The sequence below is a fragment of the Lethenteron reissneri genome, chromosome 64, assembly GCF_015708825.2.
Source record: "Lethenteron reissneri isolate LAM-NWPU_2019-01 chromosome 64, ASM1570882v1, whole genome shotgun sequence".
Classification (NCBI taxonomy): domain Eukaryota; kingdom Metazoa; phylum Chordata; class Hyperoartia; order Petromyzontiformes; family Petromyzontidae; genus Lethenteron; species Lethenteron reissneri.
In genome coordinates this window covers 4,217,696-4,239,390 of record NC_083842.1, presented here as the reverse complement: position 1 = coordinate 4,239,390, position 21,695 = coordinate 4,217,696, and the positions used below count along the sequence as shown (strand labels likewise).

Sequence of the window (21,695 nt, the reverse complement as noted above, 5' to 3'; positions counted from 1 at the left end):
CCCGCTCGCCTGCCCAGAGTTCACCCCACGCCGAGTTGGCCGTCCCCGTCGCACCTGCACGCTAAATAAAGGCAGCCGCTGTTATTGTTGTTGCTACCGCGAGGGGTAGGGGGCGGCTGCAATGGTCGCAGTGGGGCAATGGTGGAGACAACGCCACTTGAACGCGATTCCACAACAGCAAGGTCAGACCGGGGCTCGCGTAGACCTGTCACACAAACACACGAGACAAAGATACACCCCCCCGCCGCCCTCCCCATACAGCCGCAACAGGACGTCAGGGCAAGCGTTGTCACCACTGTTCGTTGCAAACTCCGAGCCTGCACACGGGCAAAGACACAGACATTCACACGGGCGCAGGCAAAGACCCCCAGTAGAGCCTTCAGACTGTTGGGGCAAGGGCTGTTAGCGAGCACCTATGAAGGCCGGCAAAGGCACACCGAGGGGGTGGGTGGCCAGCACCAGGCCCGACCGCCTTTGTAGAGTACCCAGCGGCGATGCTTACGCACCGGGTACTCGTTTGAGGCTCCGTCAACAGAGCCGAGGTCCAAGACCGGTCCAGACATTGGTCACCAACTTTTGGGTGGGAATCCGACTTGGGTCGCCGGGTTCATAGCGCAGCGCACACAAACGCACGCACACACACACACACGCGCATTGTACGCACGCAAGTATTTGTGCGCGCGTTTGAGAGAGCGAGTGTGCGCGTGCATGGGCTTATGTGGGCGCGTGGGGAGCGGTGGTGCAGCGGTTAGCGCGCTGCGCTACAAACCCGGCGACCCGAGTTCGATTCCCGCTCACGGCCAACACCACCAGTGACGATTATCTGAACCGGTCACGGGCCTCCCGTAGGTCGACTCAGCCTCAAATGAGTACCTGGTGCGGTGTGTAAACATCGCCACTGGGAGACAAAGGCGGTCGGGCGTGGTGCTGGACACCCACCCCCTCGTGTACCGTTCAGGCCTTCATTAGATGCTCGCTAACAGCACTTGCCCCTACAGCCTATTAAGGCTACACGGGGGATGTTTGTCTTTATCTTTGATGTGGGCGTGGAACCGGCTAAACCACGCCCTGCCGTGCCGACCTTAAACTAGGTGCTCGCTAACAGCACTTGCCGACTGCCCGTTAAAGCTACACACGTGCCAGTGCACGTGTGTGCGCGCGCACGTGTGGACAATACGTGCACACGCCAGCGTGCACTATTTATAGCACGGCACGAGCAGCATGCAGTGCCGCATGTACCCACACCACACACGATCCAGGTCAACGGAGGGCATCTTTAGTAGCGGGCAACAAACAAGACCGCGGAAACCGCGGTGAACCTCGCAATTACGCGGGGTAACGAACAAGTGCGTGGAGGCGGTGCGGAGAGCCTCGGAATCACATCCCCCGTGTAGCCTCCACGCACTGCCGGGGCAAGTGCCGGTAGCAAGCAGCACCTGCGAGGTGGTGGGGGTCGGCACCGCGTCCCGGCCGCCTTTGTCTCCCCGGTGGCGACGTTCACCGCACACGGCACCGGCACTCATTGGAGGCAGAGTCGGCTCAGGACCGGCTCAGATCATCGTTAGCGGGGTGGTGGGAGCGAGCGGGAATGGAACTTGGGGGTCACCGGGTGATTTTTAAAGTTTAAAGTTTCATTTATTAGGTATAGAGCCCTGTGAGCCATTCGGCTCTTGAATCGGGTGCAACCGCAGCAAACAAAAAACAAAAACATGAACAAGAAAACATCTTAAAGTGACTATGTGCAAATAGAAAATCCAAGAAAAGACGGCAAAATATTGCAGAAAAATCACCGTACACCAACCCTGTGCAAATATCCCAGTGGGATGCAAGTCAGACAACAACAACCACAAGAGAACTTAGATTATTTGCGGAGCGTGCCAAGCGCTGCACCAGCACTCGCCACGTGAAGGAGAGAACGCACGCACACACGTTATTGACATTGAACGGACTTGGGCTCGGGCAGGGACGATGGACTTTTGGCGAGACTGGCATAAATAAATAAATAAACGTGGCAGGACGTGGAGATGACTTTTAAAAAAAATTAATTTGGAGTAAACACGGAGCAGCCCTCGCGAAGGGGACGTGTGCTTGTTCTGGATTATGATTTATTATTAGGCCGGCACTCCGGCAGGATTAGGTTCAAGACGCTTTTCAAATGTCAAAGGTCGCCACCGAGTCGAGGAGGGGTGCATGGTCGCGTCTCCCCACGCACCAAACAAACCTCTCATTACTCACCGACCCTCGGGGTCTTTCGCTAAAATCACGAAGGTTAAAGTAAAATAACTAAATCACGCCGTTTCCGAGGCAACAAGCCTCCGACATCAGGTGGAACAACCGCAGCAACACTGTTTTACTCTAGTGGGCAGAGAGCTGTATGTGACAAGCGATTATGTAGGGTAAGAGCCAGGGAGGAGGGATGCAGGGGAGGGGGGGGGGGAGTCGGGGGTTAAGATGTTGTCGTTAGTTTCTGTAGCTCCGAGGCTATTGGGATCTCATATTAATAACATCCTTCTCGTGTGCGGTAGGTAGTGGCTGGTGAGATACCTGGCATTGCACACCGAGAAAAGCCAGGGTGCATGCTTGGCCATCGGGCGCTATTATTAATTTCAAATTACACATTGGAGCAGCATTCATCATTTATCAATAAAAAAATTGGAACCAGTTTCCTGGCTTACTACCGCACACCATCTCCTCCCGCGAGCGACATTCTCCCCGCGACTTTATTTCCTCTTCAAGATCAGCGGCACGGTTTCCAAGAGTGGGCAGGCAGATCGTAAAACATCCTGCCAAGGTTGACAGCGCCGGTGCAAGTTTAAAATCACGGACTACGACGCTCAGGGTTCCGCCGGTCGATCGACCGACGTACAGGCGACCAAGGTTGGTCCCCGCTGATATTTAAAAACAATGGGGTGGTTAACAGCAGCGTTAAGAAAACGTAACGGCAACACCGCAATGACCCAGGGTACACGGTTGGGTGCGACTGCTCCAGCGCGGGAAATTAAGTTTCAGTTTTCGGTTTTCATTTATTAGGATTTACCTTGCGAACCATTCGGCTCTTGATTTGGGTTCAACCGCAACAAACAATAAAATTACAAGACACACCGAAAGTTCATTGTACACTAATCTGAACATTGCGTGCGTAAACAATAAAATCCTACAGAAAAATCAACACCCGTCCATGCTGCGTACAGAAAGTTCAAAACATTCCATTTCGATGTTTGATCCCAATAGCAATACAGATCAAAATTATAAGTATAAATCTGTACTAAATAAAAAAAAATCGGGCCAAACCAAGCCCCTCTAAAACTTACTAAAACAATGCTATATAAACAACGTAACAGTTTTCCCAACAAATGTGATTAAAAGTTTACAATAGCGACACACACACACACACATCACTAAAACTAGCATCCTTCACGAGCTGCATAAGTCAATCCGTAACAGCCGGATTAACAACAACAACAACGCCACGTGGTTTCACCCACAAAACAAGACGCGGATCGAATAAAGGCAAAGCAAGTTGACTCTCAATGGGAGCAGTCGTGGATCTAGGATACGCAATTCTGCCAAACGCGGTGATGCACGGCCCTCATTCCAAAGACAAGCAGAATGGTTCCTGGCCATTCCTTACGAAGCAAAGCAAAGCGAGTTTAACACGTGGCAGGCTTTCGCGACCAATATTATTCATAATAAAAAAGGTTTTTGGTTTAGATCGCCATTCTGGCAAATTGCCCGATGATGCTGGATGAAATTACCAGCGAAACGTCGTACTACTCAAAAACTGTAAATGTTGTGGTTTCACGCTTCAACACCCCGGGGCTAAAGTATTGAACTATTTTGTCCGATTGGCCGTGTCGGGTGGTGGAGGGTTACGACACATTGTGTTTTGAGATCTAACCCAAAACACCTTTATTATGAATCAAAGCCAAGCGGCATCTCTTCACTTAGTCAACCTAAACATAGACAAAGGACCCCCGAAAGCATTACACTATTGGGGCAAGTGCTACTCACAAGCAGTGCCTATGAAGGCCGGCACGGTACGAGGGGCTGGGTGGCTTTTACACACCGCGCCAGATACTCATTTGAGGCCCAGCCGACCTAGGGGAGGCCCAAGACCGGTTCATGCAATCGTCACCTGGTGTTGGCCGCGAGCGGGAATCGAACTCGGGTCGCCAGATTCGTAGCGGTGCGCTCACCACGACACAATCGCTGCAGAGCCCACGTCACCCAACGCTCGTATCCCTCCACCGGCTCTCCCCAATAGAACAAGCCCAAGCTCACGGCCTCCCCCTTTAAATCTTCCCGAGCGCACCGACTGTTTCTGTACAGCGGCTTGCGAGGCGACCGCTTTTGTACTTGTGTATGCAGAGCTTCTTTCGCACCGTACGTAACCAACCGTGCGAAACCGGAGGTGCGGGAGAAGGTAAACAAAAAGCAGTTCTAAAGAACTGGAGTTTTCAATCAAGACTTTTTAACAGTCCATAGCTCCAATGGCCTCCTAATATGGGAAGGAAGAACGTTCCAGACGGCCGCAGAAGCGCATCCGAAAGCTGTCTCAAAAAAAATGCAAACTGTACCCAAAGTGGGTCGCAAACGAACACCCATGGACTTGCCACAGACCCATGGACTCGTGCAGAGAGGCCAATGAGCTCACAGAGACCCGTAGAATCGCACAGAGCCACAGCCTGACAGGGTCTTACCACCGACCTCGTAACTAAATCAAACGCGCCCCGTGTTTGTGTGTGGCGTCTTGAGATGCGGTTGTATTTATACACCGTGTAAATACGAAGCCTTTGCGATTTCCCTCCGGGGCAAACCTCTACATGGTCACGATACGAGGGGAGTGGGGGGGGAGGTCACCGTTCAGTGGACGTAGCGACCTCTCGCGGCTGCAGGGGTCGTGGTCAAACAAAACCGCACCCGCTCCGGAGCACAAATGGCATCAATTCTCACAGGCACGTTGAGCTCAGACAATCTGATGTGAAACTGCATCAAGCATCGCCAGGACGCGACCCAGGACGGCGGAAACAAGCCAGGAAGTCCGAATGACTTGCGATTTATTTCTTATTATTTCTGGACTGAGAAAAAATAAATTATTTGAGGACAAAAGATTTTTTTTCACGACTGAATTTTTTTTTCAGGACTGAATTTTTTTTTTCAGGACTGAATTTTTTTTTCAGGACTGAAAAAAAAATCGTTCAAACCAAAATATGAACCATGCATCACGTCAGCTGCAGGAGATCTACACTTTAGGACAAATCCCCCGTTCGCTCATAGCTTTGGGGTTCACCTAAAGTGGGTTCTCATTTATTTCATGTCCAAAAATTGTGGCGTTTGCCACAATGCAAGGGCATGCGATACGGCACACACCAATCAGCAACTCAAATCCCAAAGCAATTGGGACTCCAGCAAAGTGGTCTCCCACTAATCCCCCCCCCCCCGCTCCTTAGGCAGAAGTACAAGGACTAAGCAAAGCCTCCACAATGCTGCACAAGCTGTTCCAAGGGTGTGAAACACCAACTCCCAACACGCCAAATAAACAACGCGACATTCAAGTACAGCGGTACCTCGGTACACGAGCGCTTTGGAATACGTCGAATTTGGTAGACGTCGTGTTTGGACGAGAAAAAATGTCTTAGGATACGACGTCTTGCTTGGGATACAACGCGCTTGCTAGAACTTGCATGGGTCGGGATGAGTCACCGCGTACCCGCGTAGACCCCCCCCCCCCCCCCCCCGTTCACGACTGAAACAAAGCGCCGCTCCTCAGTCTGCCTGTAGATCTCGTTCAGTGCACAACCCTTGCTACAACTGTGAATTTTCACGTGTTTTTTTGTCATTTTAACGTGAATTTTCAGCAAGGTAAAGTGATGTAAAAAAAAATTTGTGCATTTATTTTAGTACTAAGTAGTGTCTCAATTATTTTAGACAACCCCATTAATGTATAATATGCCACATAAAATATCATTTATTACGCTCTAGAACGGATCATTTCCTTTCCCTTAATGTCTTATGGGAAAAATGTGTTTGGTGTACGTCATTTTCGTTACAAGTCCTCCTACCTTCTGGAATGAATTAACGACGTAGACCGAGGTACCACTGCAATTCACTCATTCCTTCTTACCGCATGAAAACAGCGGGCGGCAGCCACTCACCAGGAACAAACACAAAGACAAAGATCCCCCGCGTAGCCTTAACAGACTGTAGGGGCAAGTGCTGTTAGCGAGCACCTACGAAGGCCAGAACGGCACACGAGGGAGTGGGTGGCCAGCACCACGCCCGACCGCCTTTGTCTCCTCAGCGGCGATGTTTACACACCACACCAGCTACTCATGAGGCCGAGTCGACCTAGGGGAGGCCCAGGACAGGTTCAGATAACAGTCACTGATGGTGTTGGCCGTGAGCGGGAATCGAACTCGGGTCGCCGGGTTTATAGAGCAGCGTAGCGCTCACCACGACACCACCGCTCCCCACACACAGACGAACGTCCACTACGGGAGACCTGGGTACAATTATAGGAACGGAATGCACCTTCACGCGAGAGAGGACAGACCCCATGGTGTTCATCTCCCGCTTTACCGCCCCGTGCAACGAGCAGTGGACATTCCACATTGGTGTGGCGGGGGCAAGTCTACCCACGGTACAAAATCACTTGACTTCCCCCACAAAGTGGTGCTATTTTTATCGACCCCCAGGGAGGGAAAGATGATGGGCCGGGTCAACCTCCCCACTCCCCCCACCCCGGATTTGAATGTGTGACCTCTCCATTGCGAGCTGCATCGCACTACCGATAAGCTGGCAGGCCCATACCAATTCTATTACCGAAGTAATAACTTTTTTCACCAGTTAAAAAATGCATATTTCGGCTAAGATAAAACACAGAGACAAAGATCCCCTGTGTAGCCATACAACGGAATGCTCACCTGGGTACAGCGATGTTAGCGAGCCCCTACGAGGAAGACAATATGGGGCTGCAAGCCTCTATGCAGCAGTGGATAGAGAATGGCTGCGTGGGTCTCGGTGGAGAGGAAGCTCCGATAGCACTCACCTCGGACGCGGACTGTGGCACTCCCGGTTTGGAGCGCAATAAGGAAACCACGACAACCACCGCCACCAGCCTGCGACACACACACACAAATACACGGGTTAATGCAATCCAGGTAGTCCTCGACTTGCGATTGAGATGCGTTATGACGACTCCATCATCGTAAGTCAAAAATATCGTAAGTCGAAGATGGCCTAGCCTACCCAGGAGTCTTAAAGAATGGTGATAATTTAGCAAAACATAGCAATTTACAGTAGCGTACTGTATCAACTATATACCGTATTATGTATTTATTAATTACAATACTGTATTGTACAGTAAAATGTAAAGTTAAAACAAGGTAAATTCTGAGCCTACCTATATGAACTGCAATTTAATAGAAAGTTTTTTTCAGGAAACAATCCTATCTGCTATAAACAAAACTTGTAACATGCATTGAACGTATCGGGGTAACACTACAATAAAATCTTACGCTGCTGCGTTTGCTTGCCACGCGAAATTTAAAATATTTTACAATGTTGTCGTATCGCCATCGTAAGATCGAAAAATCGTAAGTCGCACCATCGTAACTCGGGGACTATCTGTAAATATACACCCCATACATAGGTGTATTTCTGGTTAGGATTTCGTAAATATAAAAAATGGGTCGTTAAACCCACCACCACCAATTGGTAAGGGTTCTCGCGCAAACAAAACACGCGATTTCGTGAATAGTTCAGCAGTAAGTGGTGTTGCAGAGTAAACCCCACAAAAAGTACAATGCTCTGCATGGTAATATCCACCCCAAACATGCACCCGGTGGTCAATAAAAAGTTGCACACACGTGACCAAACACACAAATGCGCACACCTGACCAGGATTCATAACACGCATCCACAACTTTTGCGTAAAGATGTACCCGTTTGGGGAAAACAAAGTGTGCCTCGTAAGCTGGAGACTAAAAAATTAACCCGTAAAAACAAAGTTTTTCACTATAAATCCTTTATATGCGTGGCGGCTAGAGTCCTCTCGTCCTCTGGCTTGAGATGGCTGCCACCTATGGGTCAGATGAATGGCTGCCACCATTAAGCAATTGGTAATTAAATATAATTATTTTTTTCCTAAAAACTGTAAAATTTAGGAAAAAAATTTTCACGAAAATAAATTGTCACGCACAACGAGTCTGTATGCAAAATGTCAGCTCGATTGGATCACGGGAAGTGGGTTAAAAAACGACCGAAAGATTTGCACGGTCGTGAGCGCGCAAGCAAACAAGCGAGTGAACTTAATATAAAGGATTTAAAAAGGGGTGAAGTCGTCTCGCGATTACAGATAAATCCCCCCCCGGGTAAGATGCAATTAAAGGTTTAAAGAAAAAGCAAATGTAAGCGATTTAATCCGGCAGAAGCGGATAAAACACGCGCCAACACTGCACACGGAATAATAACTGGCACCAAATTCATCGACGGCTGGCAAGCGAAATTTTTTATGAATAGAATTGGTTCGTGAAACAAACATCACAAGGTTGTAGATGCAGGCGGGGAGTGAGAGACAGACCGAGAGAAAATCTCAATGGGTCACCAATGTGATGCATCGGTCAGGCGAGCTCTGGTCATTCCCGCAGCAGCGGGAGGTCATCGAGCAAGCCGGTCACTGCGTGGCACGCTTTCAGGTGCCCTCTACACTACACACGGCTAGATGCCACACTGCTATAGACGACAACTTTGACTTGACATCGAACTAAGACGGTAACCGCATCGCACGCATTCAGACGCGCTTCTGCGGCCGTCTGGAACGCTCTTCTTCCGATATTAGGAAGCCACCGTCATCGAACAGCGTCTACACTTCTAAAAAAAATACACGATTCCTTCGCACCACTTTTGGGCGTTGAAAATATGCGGTCCTTCCCCGCTGGTGCGAAAGGAATCCAACACGCGCACACAGACATCACACGGTCGTGAGATGGACACATGTCATCCAGCAGCGGATAGAGAATGGCTGATGATGTTTTTTAGCAGTGGGTGGTGACGACCCACGCTCGATTACAACTGGGTTACCCAGGGAAGCCTCAAACCAGCTCAAGGATTTATATCAGGAGGGGGCCTGCCAGTTTTACCCCGGTAATTTGGGAGTATTTTTACTTTCCAATATTTAGCAAATTTAAGACGACGATGCCCACTCACCACGGCGATGTTCAATCTGTAACCCTCCACTGCGGAGCGAAACAGCACGTGATATTTCAAATAGTCAATACTATTCTTTTTTATTACACGCTTTTATTTAACTCAATCTGTCTGTTGTCGTATCCTTTAAAATATTGTAACTCAATTTGTACCCACTTACCAATGTGCCATCGACTGCAAACTTGGTATACTTATGTCACTGATGACAAGACTATATTCTATCATAAAAAATCCAAAATATATATTTTTTACATTTTACATACTTAACTCACTCTGTCTGTTGTCGTATCCTCAAATCTTGCAACTCAATTTTAACCGTCTTCCCAACGTCGCATAGACTGCAAACTTGGTATAGGTATATCATACTGATGACAATACTATATTCTACCATAACAATTAAAAATATATATTTTTTAACAATCTTTTTTACGGCTCTAATTGTCCACGCTCAACTCACGTTGCCTGTAAATCACCACGTGGTCCCTTTCGTCACGGCAAGCCTCGGGGAGCCACGCAGAGGGGCGGGGGATATGGAAGGAGGGGGGGGGCGATGGGGGGAGGGGCAGCTCGGACAGTACATTTCATTAAAGCGTGGTTTTTAAAAAAGTATTTTTTTTATATTTGATTTTTACACAATTTGTTTTATTTCACCAGGTAAGAGAATCCCACACAGAGCTCGATCTAGGCCTTTTCCAGAAGCAACCTGGCACACCACAAGTGATAGCTCAACTTAGTGGCTTACAGCGTTGACATTTATAGCAGCAGACAAACTTTATTTGAACACGCAGACTCAAAATATACCAGCAGGCATCATCAGGGTCGGTATCCAACCCACGACCTCCTGTAGACCAGGCGAGGTAGTTAACATCTCATAGCCACCGGGGTGCGCCCACGGGATTATTCGGGGCTGCCTGGCGGATCCCGACCGCGAACCCCGCGATTATAAAATCAGTCCCCGGAAGCCAGCCCGCGACAGCGAAAATTGATTTTTGGGAAAAAATCCGTCTTTACGTCCCTCTCAAAGTTTACTAAATAAATGGGAAGTATCTTACAGAAAAAAATAAAATCTGACCGAAACGACACGACGTACATTGCATGAAGAGTTAAAAAGTAAGTTTACATTACAGTGCATTAAAAACAACCTTAAACCAATGGGGGCATTGAACAAATAAAGAGTTTACCAAACAGCACTGTCAGATAATAAATAGATAAAGCCATATTTAACTGGCGCACTGACACTGTACATACAGTGGCATTACCACGTGCGTTTAACATGGCCCACCACCATCATCATCACCATCAGCACCACCATCTTACTGAAACACCACCACCATCGCCATCATACTGAAACACCACTATCACCACCATCAAACTGAAACACCACCACCATCACCATCAACCACCATCATACTGAAACACCACCACCATCATACTGAAACACCACCACCACCCACCATCACCATCATACTGAAACACCACCACCATCCTACTGAAACAACACCACCATCATCACCACCATCACCATCATACTGAAACACCATCACCATCATACTGAAACACCACCACCATCATACTGAAACACCACCACCATCACCCACCACCATCACCCACCACCACCACCGCCATCGCTCTGCAACGCACGTGCATGTGAACGCGGGCTACGGGGTCTGAACCCGGACCTTGACAAGTGGGGAAGAAGCCGCCGCCTGCAGCAGCAGCTCCTCCTGCTGCTGCTTCTTGCTGCTGCTGCTACTGTTGCTGCTTCTGCTGCTACTGCTGTTGTTGTTGTTGCTGCTGCTGACGACTGCTGCTGCTGTTGTTGTTGCTGCTTCTGCTGCTGTTGTTGTTGTTGCTGCTGACGACTGCTGCTGCTGTTGTTGTTGTTGCTGCTGCTGGCGCTTCCCGTTCGGCCTCGCAGGCCGAGGGGCGGGTTTATAGCGGCGTCACGTGGGGAGGGAGGGGTGGGGGGAGGAGGGGGCGGGGGTGGAAGGGTGGGGGGAGGAGGGGGAGGGGTGGGGGGAGGAGGGGTGGGGGGGTGGGAGGGGTGGGGGGGAGGAGGGGGCGGGTGGAAGGGTGGGGGAGGAGGGGGGAGGGGTGGGGGAGGACGGGTGGGGGGGTGGGGGGGGTGGGGGGAGGAGGGGTGGGGGGGGTGGGAGGAGGGGGAGGTGTGGGGGGAGGGGTGGGGAGGAGGGGTGGGGGGTGGGGGGAGGGGGCGGGGTAGGAGGATGGGGTGGGGGGAGGGGGTGAGAGGGGGCGGGGTGGAGGAGGAGAGGTCAGTTCAAGTTCAGTGATTAGGTATTCCCTGTGAGCCATTCGGCTCTTGAATCGGGTGCAACCGCAACAAACAAAAATACAACATCTTGAAGTGAATATGTGACTAAGTGCAAACAGAAAATCCAAGAAAAAGACGGCAAAATATTGCAGAAAATCACCGCACACCAACGCTGTGTGCAAACATCCCAGTGGGATGCAAGTCAAACAACAACAACAACCACAGGACAACTTAGATTAAGGCCATCAGTCTAACTCTGTACTACAACAAACAAACATGGCCAACCAATACACTTTGCGTGGAGGAGGGGTGGGGGCAGGAGGGGGAGGTGGGGGGGAGGGAGGGTGAGAGGGGGTGGGGAGGAAGAGGAGGGGGGTGGTGGAGGGGGTGGGGGGATGTAGGGGGAGGGGGTTGGGGGGATGTGGGGGGGGGAGGGAATGTGTGGAGGGGGTGGAGGGGGTGGGGGATTGGGGGGGATGTGTGGGGGGAGGGGTGGGGGGATGTGGGGGGGGGATGTGGGGGTGGGTGGAGGGGTGGGAAGGATGTGGGGGGGGATGTGGGGGGATGTGGGGGGGGGGATGTGGGGGGGGGGGAGCGCGCAACGCTACGAACCCGGCGACCCGAGTTCGATTCCCGCTCACGGCCAACACCACAGTGACGATTAATCTGACTATTATTTTAAATCACTATTATTTTAAAACAATAACAACAACAACGACCGCCATTCGCCACTAAGTGGCGGTGACGTCACCACGACGCTTGTGCCAGGCTAGGTGCACCTTGAGGCCACGTGAAGTGTCGAACGCCCGCCGGCAGGAGGTCACGGGGCAGACCCAGCAGGAGCCACGGGTCGACTGACCGAGATGACCGAGATGACTGGCTGATTCACCACCTGTGCCCCCTACTGTACCAACTTGCTGTGCTTTAGCCACCCGGCGCTCCGCTCGTTGTTGTGAGCGTCGCTCCTCCGCCCTCCGTTGTTGTTGGAGGGCGACTGCCTCCAACTGCCCAGTAGCGTCCTTCATGAGCCTCCTCCACTGAGGCCGATCTTGACACCGCTGGTACCGGTCATCGACAAGTCCACTCAGCTCCACGTCCTCCTGTACCACATCACTCCATCTCTTCTCTAGCCGTGCCGCGCCCGTCCTAGCCCCCTCGATCCGGCCGAACAAAAGCTGTTTAGGCATGCGGTGGCTGGGCATGCGGGCTACATGGCCCAGCCAACGCAGCCTTGCCTGCCGGAGCCACACACACCATCACTCACAAACACACAAACACTGCTACACACACATTGCTACACACACACCCTCACTCACACACACACAGTCAATGCTGCTGTCTTATGAATATCGAGACTTTGCACTTTGGACACAATGTGAACATCGTTTCGATACACTGCGTATTTACATACCGTGTACTCGACAAAGCTCACTCTCATATCGATTGCTGCACAGATCATTCACAGTATATATATGCGTGTGTTCATACATCCCATGCAAATATGCACAGATTGTTATTTGGATTGTTGTTAAAACGTTACTTGGTTGTCATTTGGATTCGTTCGTATGTTTCGTGATTTTTTTGTCTTTAATTGTTGCTGTGTATTCGTTAGACATTCTATTGCAATGTTCAGCTTCACTGTGTATGCGACCAATACACTTTGACTGATTGAATACGGAACATCTGTGGGAGGGGGTGAAATAGCTTCATATCTCACCAGATTTCTCCAGGATAAATTAAGATTCTGATTCCGGATAGAGTCACACAAATCTTGCTCTGGTACACACCAAACAAACCATTCCCTCATCCCTCCAAACAGCGAGGGCCATACAAAATTATCAACTTAAAAATTAGCCCGTGAAATCTGCTCAAACGTGTAATGAACTCGCCCCTAATGCGACGCTGGAACTGCTTCTCTTTGGCGAGGCGTGATGATGTTCGCTGCTTTTCCAGGTTTGCTCCGAGATTTCTTGAATTTCGAGTACCGCCCCGGTTGCCTTGGCAGGGCCAGACACAAATGATTTCGCGGCCCGGACTTTCCCCACCACGGTGATTGATAACGTGCAGCTACAGCGGGCCCCACGTGTCACTCGTTAGGAATTGCTTCGTTTCCTTTGCCAAACTCCTCCTTGGCATACGTCTGAGCCATACAAAAAATGTCATACTGGTAGGAACCTCCTGGTCACACCAACCCACAGGGGATTATTGTGTCCGTCCGTCGTGCAGGGAAGGCTGGGTGGGGAGGGGAGGGTGGGGAGGGATAGGGTGGGGAGGGGAGGGTGGGGAGGGGCTGCTGGGGAGGGTGGGGAGGGCTGGGTGGGAGGGGAGGGTGGGGAGGGGCTGGGTGGGTGGGGTGGGTAGGCCTCGGCAAGTAAGGTAAAAGTACTACTAATCACATACCTGCATTTCCCATATCCCCTCCCTTTGATGCTGCTAATCCTGCATAATGCACGGGCATAAGTAGTACTAATCACATACCTGCATTTCCCATAAATATGCTAAATTCCTCTTGATACGCAAATTATTTTGTCAAGGCGCCCTTCCCCCCCCTTCCAACCCAGATTAAATATACGCTCCAAGCACGGTGCTGTTTCATTCAGATGCTGTCTCCCCGACAGACCTGGTCTTCACCTGAGGACGGCTGCTTGCGTTGTGGCCGAAACGTCGTGAGAAATTATTTGATTATGTTTTATTTTTATTATTTTATTATTTCCATTCTACGTGACTTTACCGAAAGAACCATAACATCCTCGCCCAGTCGTCCTTGGTCGATGGCGATCTCATCAACAACTGATCAAGTTCGTCAGTGCTATCGTCCTTGAAGGACGACAGGCAATAAGATCCTGCGCCGCTCCAGCCCAGTTAGACGGAACCTTCGGCAGCCGGCCGTGACCCACGAGTACAAGCACGGGACTTGATGAAGAGCGACGTTGACAGCGACTGACGAACGCCGTGAAACTCCCGCCCGGCTGCGCTATTCGCACGTTCACAGGGAGTTGACGTCGCCGCGCTCCAAGTAGTCGCAGGCCACCGTCTTCTCCGGAATATAAAACACCCCCCCCAACACACCAGTTTCCTGCTGCTCATTGTGGTGGAAAATCCACATTCTATGGACGGGAGCGGAGGTCCCCACCTTAAGGAACAACCGCCTGTAGACTTCACACCAAAAAGTTGGTGCTCGGTTTATCGACCCCCCGGGAGGGATGATGGTGGGGGCCGGGGGGGGGGGGGGGGGGGGGAGGGGGGGAGTCTACGCCCACAAATAGGGATATTGAAACTCGTGACCTCTGAGACTGAGGGCCTCACTCTGCCGCCCGGTGCTTCAGGATGTAGGCGTCATGCCGCAAGACGTTCAGGATGTAGGCGTTCATGCGAAAGACGTTCAGGGGGTAGGCGTTCATGATGCTAGGTGCTGCACGCTGGCGGAGGGGGGTGGAACGTGCCCCCCCCCCAATGATCCGATCGAAATCCCTAATTTCGATCGGATCATTGGGGTTTATTAGTAATAAATCAGCATTTTGCGACCCCCACTGCCACTGTAGCATATTACTACGTGCCAGGGACTCGATGAGATGATAGGACAATAGTCTGAGTCCATAATTGTCAATAAGTAAGGGCAAAGCGGCTATAAGTGACTCACAGAATTGTGCGCAGTTGCGTGTCCAGCCACGACTTCCCTGGAGGCGTCAGCAGCTGCAGCGAGCGCGATGCCGATCACACGACGCCGTTCCAATTCCACCCTCAATCGATGGCCGCGCCATCGCCGCACACGCGTCGAATGAAAACCAAGGGACAAGTCGTCACTTGCTAACAACTCCTCTATCATTTCTCATTGCTGGAGGGGCTGTCCCCCCCTCTACCTGAAAATCCTGGCTCCACCATTGGATGTGCAGGAGCTAAGCGTTGAGTTCGATATTCATCAGCGAGACCTTCAAGAGATTGACGTTCAAGAGCGAGATGTCAATGTCGAGGTCTTCTCACCGCGACGAGAGGGCGTCACGAGTTGAGAGTCGGTGTCGTTTTGCCGTTCCTCCTCCGCCGAAGGAGCGCGCACTCCGCTCAACCGCATCGTGCCAACACCAGCGACATCGTCTCACCGCGACCACCGTCACCGCCACCTTTATTTGCACCAAATACGTTGCGAGGAAACGACACGATCTGACGACGGGGACTGAGAAAGAAGAACAAGACGCAGGAGCGATTTCAAATCGCCGCGACGAAACAAATCAAGGAGATCCGTACGTGACCACCGGCAGGAAAAAAAAACTAAACTAAAAACCGCGAGCCAAAGAAGAGTTGTCAAGGTGGGACACGAAGGCCACCCAACAAAAACGCTACAAAATATAAACACGAGAAGAACCACGGACGCCACGCGCAGAGCGAGCGACGCACGCACGCTGGGAAAGCGGACGTCACCGCCCGAGGGCTTGGGTAAACCCCCTGCGATTCGAACCGTCCACCGACACCTCTCTTTCCACTGGCGCACCCGAGCCGTGCCGGTGCCGTGCCAAGCCAGCCCGGCACATTCACACAAAGAAGACAAAGATCCCCCCCCGTGTAGCCTTAACCGACTGTTGGGGCGAGTAACACCTGTGAAGCCCGCAGCGGCACGCGAAGGGGGAGGGTGGCCAGCACCACGCCCGACCACCTTCGTCTCCCGAGTGGCGATGATTTTACACACATTTGCAGCCGAGTCGACCTAGGGGAGGCCCAGGATCAGTTCAGATAATGATCACTGGCGGCGTTGGCCATGAGCGGGAATCGAACTCGGGCCGCCGGGTTCATGGAGTGCACACACACAGCACACACGGGCGGTATTTAATTGCCCCTCCAACTCGCTGGATGCCGCCCCCCCCCCCTCGCCTGGCCCTGCTTGGCCCCCGAGTCACATGGGTGAAAGAAGTTCAACAGACACACACGTGTGTGTGTGTGCCTCGCGGGGCCAGCAGAGCGAGCGGATCTGAAAGAGGGTGTTGCGTCAAAGGCTCCGGGGGGGGGGGGGGATGTCTTCTTACAACGGCGTGTTACGATGCGGCGTCGTCGTCATCGTCTTTGCATCGACCGCGAGACGGAAACTCTGGGAGTGCAGCTCATGGCTCACTCTCAGAACTGCGGAACGCCTTCTGCAGTTCCTTTCAAGTGATAGCTCTTGACACACACACGAGGGGGCAGTACCCACCACCGTGCCCTGATATGATGAGTAGCGTTGCATGGCAGTCAAAGCTGATATTTGTCATTCTCCGAGCTGGAATTTGGCCAAATTAAGCAACAATAAAAAAAAACTAAAAATGTAATTGTGCAGTCATTGGTGATCGGCTTTAATCTCTATGCAGGTCTACGGGTCTCTATATAAGTCTATGAGTCTCTATGTGAGTCTATGAGTCTCTATGTGAGTCTATGGGTCTCTATGTGCGAGTCTATGAGTCTCTGTGTGAGTCTATGAATCTCTATGCGAGTCTCTGGGTCTCTGTGTGAGGCTGTGGGTCTCTCTCTGTGAGTCTGCGGGTCTCTATGTGAGTCTATGGATCTCTATGCGAGTCTATGGATCTCTATGTGAGTCTATGGGTCTCTGTGTCAGTCACAGGTGAGACCATCAGCTGTGGTGCAATCACTGAGGGTGGGTGGCTGTGACCCGGGTTGGAACCCAGCCTCTCAGCCCCTCAGCCTCTCAGCGTCTGTGGCCGTCGGAGCCACCCCGGGCCCCGCTGGGGTTAACACCCAATTTGTTAATTCCGTGATTTCTATTTTTATTTTTCCATCGCATTGCGAGTCCTTGACGCGGAACGAAACATAACGATGACTACGTTCGGAGCACGCGGCTAAACATACAGACGCCAAGCCCCGGGGCCCCGTGGCCAAGCCACCCGTCACGTGACCCAGCCACCCGTCACGTGACCCGGCCACCCGTCACGTGACCCAGCCACCCGTCACCTGACCCAGGCCGCCTTCTCGGGATCGATCGCACGACACGATCCGCGGACGCGGCCGCTTTATCTGCCGCGCCCCAGCGAGTTGTTGTGGACGTGCCCGTTGCGGCTGAAAGCTCGGCTCTTTCGGGATCCTAAGGCGGTGTTTGGAGCGAAGGAGGTGTGTGGGGGGGGGGGGTTTCTGTGCCGAGCTGCAGGTGCGTGAGGTCGTGATGTCGGGCAGCACCGGTGTAGAAACGCGAGCGCTGGGCACAGCGCTTTCTACGGTGTCGCGACGACTGACGTTTCGATGTTGACGACGATGATGTTGACGACGATGATGTTGACGACGATGTTAAGGATGTTGGTTGTGTTGTCTTTGTTGAGGGTGACGTTGATCGTGCATGTACGTAGAACTTCATTCGCACCGTACCTAGCTAACCGTGATAAATATATTGATGATGTTGACGATCGCGACGATGTTCCCAAGCAAACAAGTTCAAGCGACCGTCACAGCCAACGCCACCAAGCACGCACGCACGCGCACACTCACTCACGCACACTTCTTCAGAATGTTACTTCCCTGAATTAAAAAAATGATCGCATGATTATCACCATCACCACCACCGTCATTCACCGTTCGTAGCATCCCATTTTGCGAGGAAAGCGACGACGACCCAGGGGAGAGGAGGAGAGAGAGAAAAGTGAAGAAATTAAACAAGCCGAGTTTCACAACTGCCTTGGACTCTGCCCGCTCCGAGTGGCACTGGGGCAGTCTCATTCTTCCCGAACACTTCTGACTTCGGCAAACACCTGCAGACAGAGGACAGAGGGTCAAAGGCCATGGGTACGCTCGTCAATGATTGAGAGTGAACACCTTGACAACGCCGCTTGTTACGAATGCTTACCACGCGATAACTACCTCGCCGGGTATACAGGAGGTCGAGGGTTCGACAGTAACCCATAGATCGACACAGACAACTACAGACTCACACAAACTCATAGATTCACACAGAGACCTTACAGACTCACACATAAACTCAGATACACACAGAGACCCACAGACTCGCACAGAAACCCATAGATTCACACACAGACCCACAGACTCACACTGAAAACCCATAGATACACACAGAGACCCACAAACTCGCACATAAACCCATAGATACACACAGAGACCCACAGACTCACACTGAAACCCATAGATACACACAGAGACCTACAGACTCACACTGAAAACCAATAGATACACACAGAGACCTACAGACTCACACTGAAAACCCATAGATACACACAGAGACCTACAGACTCACACACAAACCCACAGATACACACACAGACCCACAGACTCACACTGAAACCCATAGATACACACAGACACCTACAGACTCGCACAGAAACTCAGATTCACACACAGACCCACAGACTCACACATAAACCCATAGATGCATACACACACCCACAGACTCACACAGAAACTCATAGATACACACACAGACCCACAGACTCACACGAAACACCATAGATACACACAGAGACCCACAGACTCACACACAAACCCGTAGATTCACACAGACCCACAGACCCGCACACAAACCCATAGATTCACACAGACACCGATATACCCACGCAGAGACCCTCCACAGACTCGCACAACGATCGCAGCGACCGTGCTTTGTGAGCGAGTCGCTGCGAGCGAGCCCGAGTCTTATCGACGTCCGCCCCCTCGCCGGGTGGAGGAGCCCTCACCTCGGCCACGGTGCCGGCCGCATCGACGCGGCGGACCTTCCCCTCCACGCCGTAGCTGTCGATGATGGGTTTGGTGGACGTCAGGTAAGTCTCGATCCTGCCGAGACGGGGATGGAGGAGGAGGGGGAGCGGGTTGGTGGACCCAACCACAGATGGGTTGAGGGTGAGTGGAGGGTGAGTTGAGGGTGAGTTTAGAGTGGGTGAGCCGCAAGGGGGCGACTTCTCACCGCTTGGTGAGGCTCTCTCTGTTGTCGTCCGAGCGTCCACTGCTCTTCCCCCGCTCCAGGCAGCGATCGATGCAGACCTGAGTGTGAGAGAGCGGACGGCCGGGGGGCGGGGGTCGGGGGTCATCCAGCAGTGCATGGAACGTGACAGACGCATGAAGAAGATGATGAGGAATGTGGTCCCCGGTGGGCTCCGCAATCAACGCACGACTTCATCATCATCATCATCGCCGCCGATTCCAGCGGGAGCCTCGGCCAATCTGGAGGCCGGGTTGGAGGAAGAGGGAGGGAGGTGGGCGCGGGTGGGAGGGAGGGGGGGGGTGGGAGGGAGGTGGGGGGGTGGGAGGGGGGTGGAGGGTGGGAGAGAGGTGGGGGGGGTGGGTGGGAGGTGGCAGTGGTGGGTGGGAGGTGGGCGGGGGTGGGAGGGAGGTGGGCGAGGGTGGGAGGGAGGGAAAAAGTGGGCGGGGGTGGGTGGGCGGGGGGCGGGAGGTGGATGGGAGGTGGGTGGGGGTGGGAGGGAGGTGGGTGGGGGTGGGAGGGAGGTGGGAGGTGGGGGGTAGGAGGGAGGTGGGGGGTAGGAGGGAGGTGGGGGGTAGGAGGGTGGGAAGGAGGTGGGGGGGTGGGAGGGGGTGGGGGGGGTGGGAGGGAGGTGGGGGGGGTGGGAGGGAGGGGGGGGTCAAGTTCACACTGAACTTTCTGAAGAATCAGCTAATAGCTCAGTGGGATTTCCCTGGCAAGATACCACAGTAGTAGTGAGTTGCATTTGTGTAAACGTATTGTTTAAGTGATCTGTTTCCCCTCCCTATGCTTTGCACTCGTATCGTGCATCTGTTGTTGTTGTGTCGTTGTTTGCAACGCCCTGACCCTGCGCCCCTACTTGGACCATCTGTGAGTAAAGAGCTTCACGGCTCATCGGATTCCTCCTCCAGCCGAAGAGCCTCACCTCGTTGCTGCAGTCGAAGAAGAGCAAAACTGACGTTGGCCTTGCCCTCCATGTGACGCTGCCAGCCCTCCAGGTTGTCCTTGTTGCGCGGGAAACCGTCGACGAGGAACAGGCTCTTGCTCGGATCCTTCGCCATCGTCTCCTCCATCGCCTGGGGGAGGAGGGGAGGGGGGAGGAGGGGGAGGGTTGGGTTTCATCGTTGAGGCTGGGTCTCAGGAGGTTTACCAGAATCGCAATATTCTTGATTCTTTGTAAAGTCACGTAGAAGGGAAAGAATTAAATAATAAAATACCAAACAATAAAATGATCACGACGTTTCGATTGCAACACAAGCAATTATCATCAGGTGTCAAAATCACAGCAAGAAAATTTGAAAAAAGTGGCTGGGTGGGGAAGAGGGGCTGGGTGGGGAGGGTGGGGAGGGGCTGGGTGGGGAGGGTGGGGAGGGGCTGGGTGGGGAGGGTGGGGAGGGGCTGCGTGGGGAGGGGCTGCGTGGGGAGGGTGGGGCTGGGTGGGGTGGGGCTGGGTGGGGAGGGGCTGGTCACCCCGTGGTGCCCTTATAAAACTCAACGTTTAACTACTCACGCCGGCTTGTGTCCGCCCTCACAGTCGGCCATATTTTCGGAATACACCACGCCGCCGTTGACCCTGGCCATTGACCGAGCAACCCAACGTTCCTACCAGCCCCTCCGCAGGACAATGTGTTTTTCAGAAGCAATCTGGCTGCCATGAATGATAGCTCAACAAAGTTGGCCGTGTCAGCGAAACCAAAGCCAGCGCTTGGAAGAGTACGGGTTCGAGCCCTGGGCCTGTATGGGTGTCTCTCTCAAATGTTTGTTCATCATGGCCTTATCGGAGACACACGGAGCCAGCACCCACGGCAATGAGGCCACTCTGAGGCCATCGAAGGCCATCGAAGGCCGTGGGGGGGCACGGGTACACTACACAGGGACACGGGTCCGCGGGTACGTGGGGACGCGAGGCCTTGGGTACGTGAGGACACGGGGAAGTGGGGATGCAGGTACATGGGTACACAGGTACGTGGGTACGCAGAGACACAGGGATGCAGGTACATGGGTACATAGATACGTGGGTACGCAGGAACACAGGGATGCAGGGACATGAGGACACAGGTTCGTGGGGCCGCGGGGAAGCGGGTGGACGGCTGCGAGGGACGTGCGCCGTACTTTCTTGAGCAGGGCGAGCGTGATCTCCACCGGCACGATGCTGCCCTCCCGAATGCACTTCTCGATGAGGGTGCCGAACTCGGAGCCCTTCCGCGACCTCTCTGCCCGCAGCAAGTCGCCCGCAGACAGGTGTGTGTAGCCAAAGGTCTGCCAAGGGTTCAACAGCGCAGAGCAAAGCACGCGCCGCTTAGTCAGACGTACAGGGGA

At 52.7% G+C, this 21,695-nt stretch overlaps 1 long non-coding RNA gene and 1 pseudogene across 1 annotated transcript; both read right to left on the bottom strand.

The window, feature by feature from the left end:
* Positions 1-71: 71 nt before the first annotated feature.
* LOC133359125 (uncharacterized) lies at positions 72-11,154 on the bottom strand. The gene is made up of 3 exons (XR_009757152.1): positions 10,887-11,154; positions 7,049-7,118; positions 72-205 (listed from the first exon to the last, which is right to left on the bottom strand). It is a non-coding gene; the product is annotated as an uncharacterized LOC133359125 (long non-coding RNA).
* Positions 11,155-18,162: 7,008 nt separating this feature from the next.
* LOC133358991 (UMP-CMP kinase-like) overlaps positions 18,163-21,695 on the bottom strand; it is a 4,651-nt pseudogene continuing 1,118 nt past the window's right edge.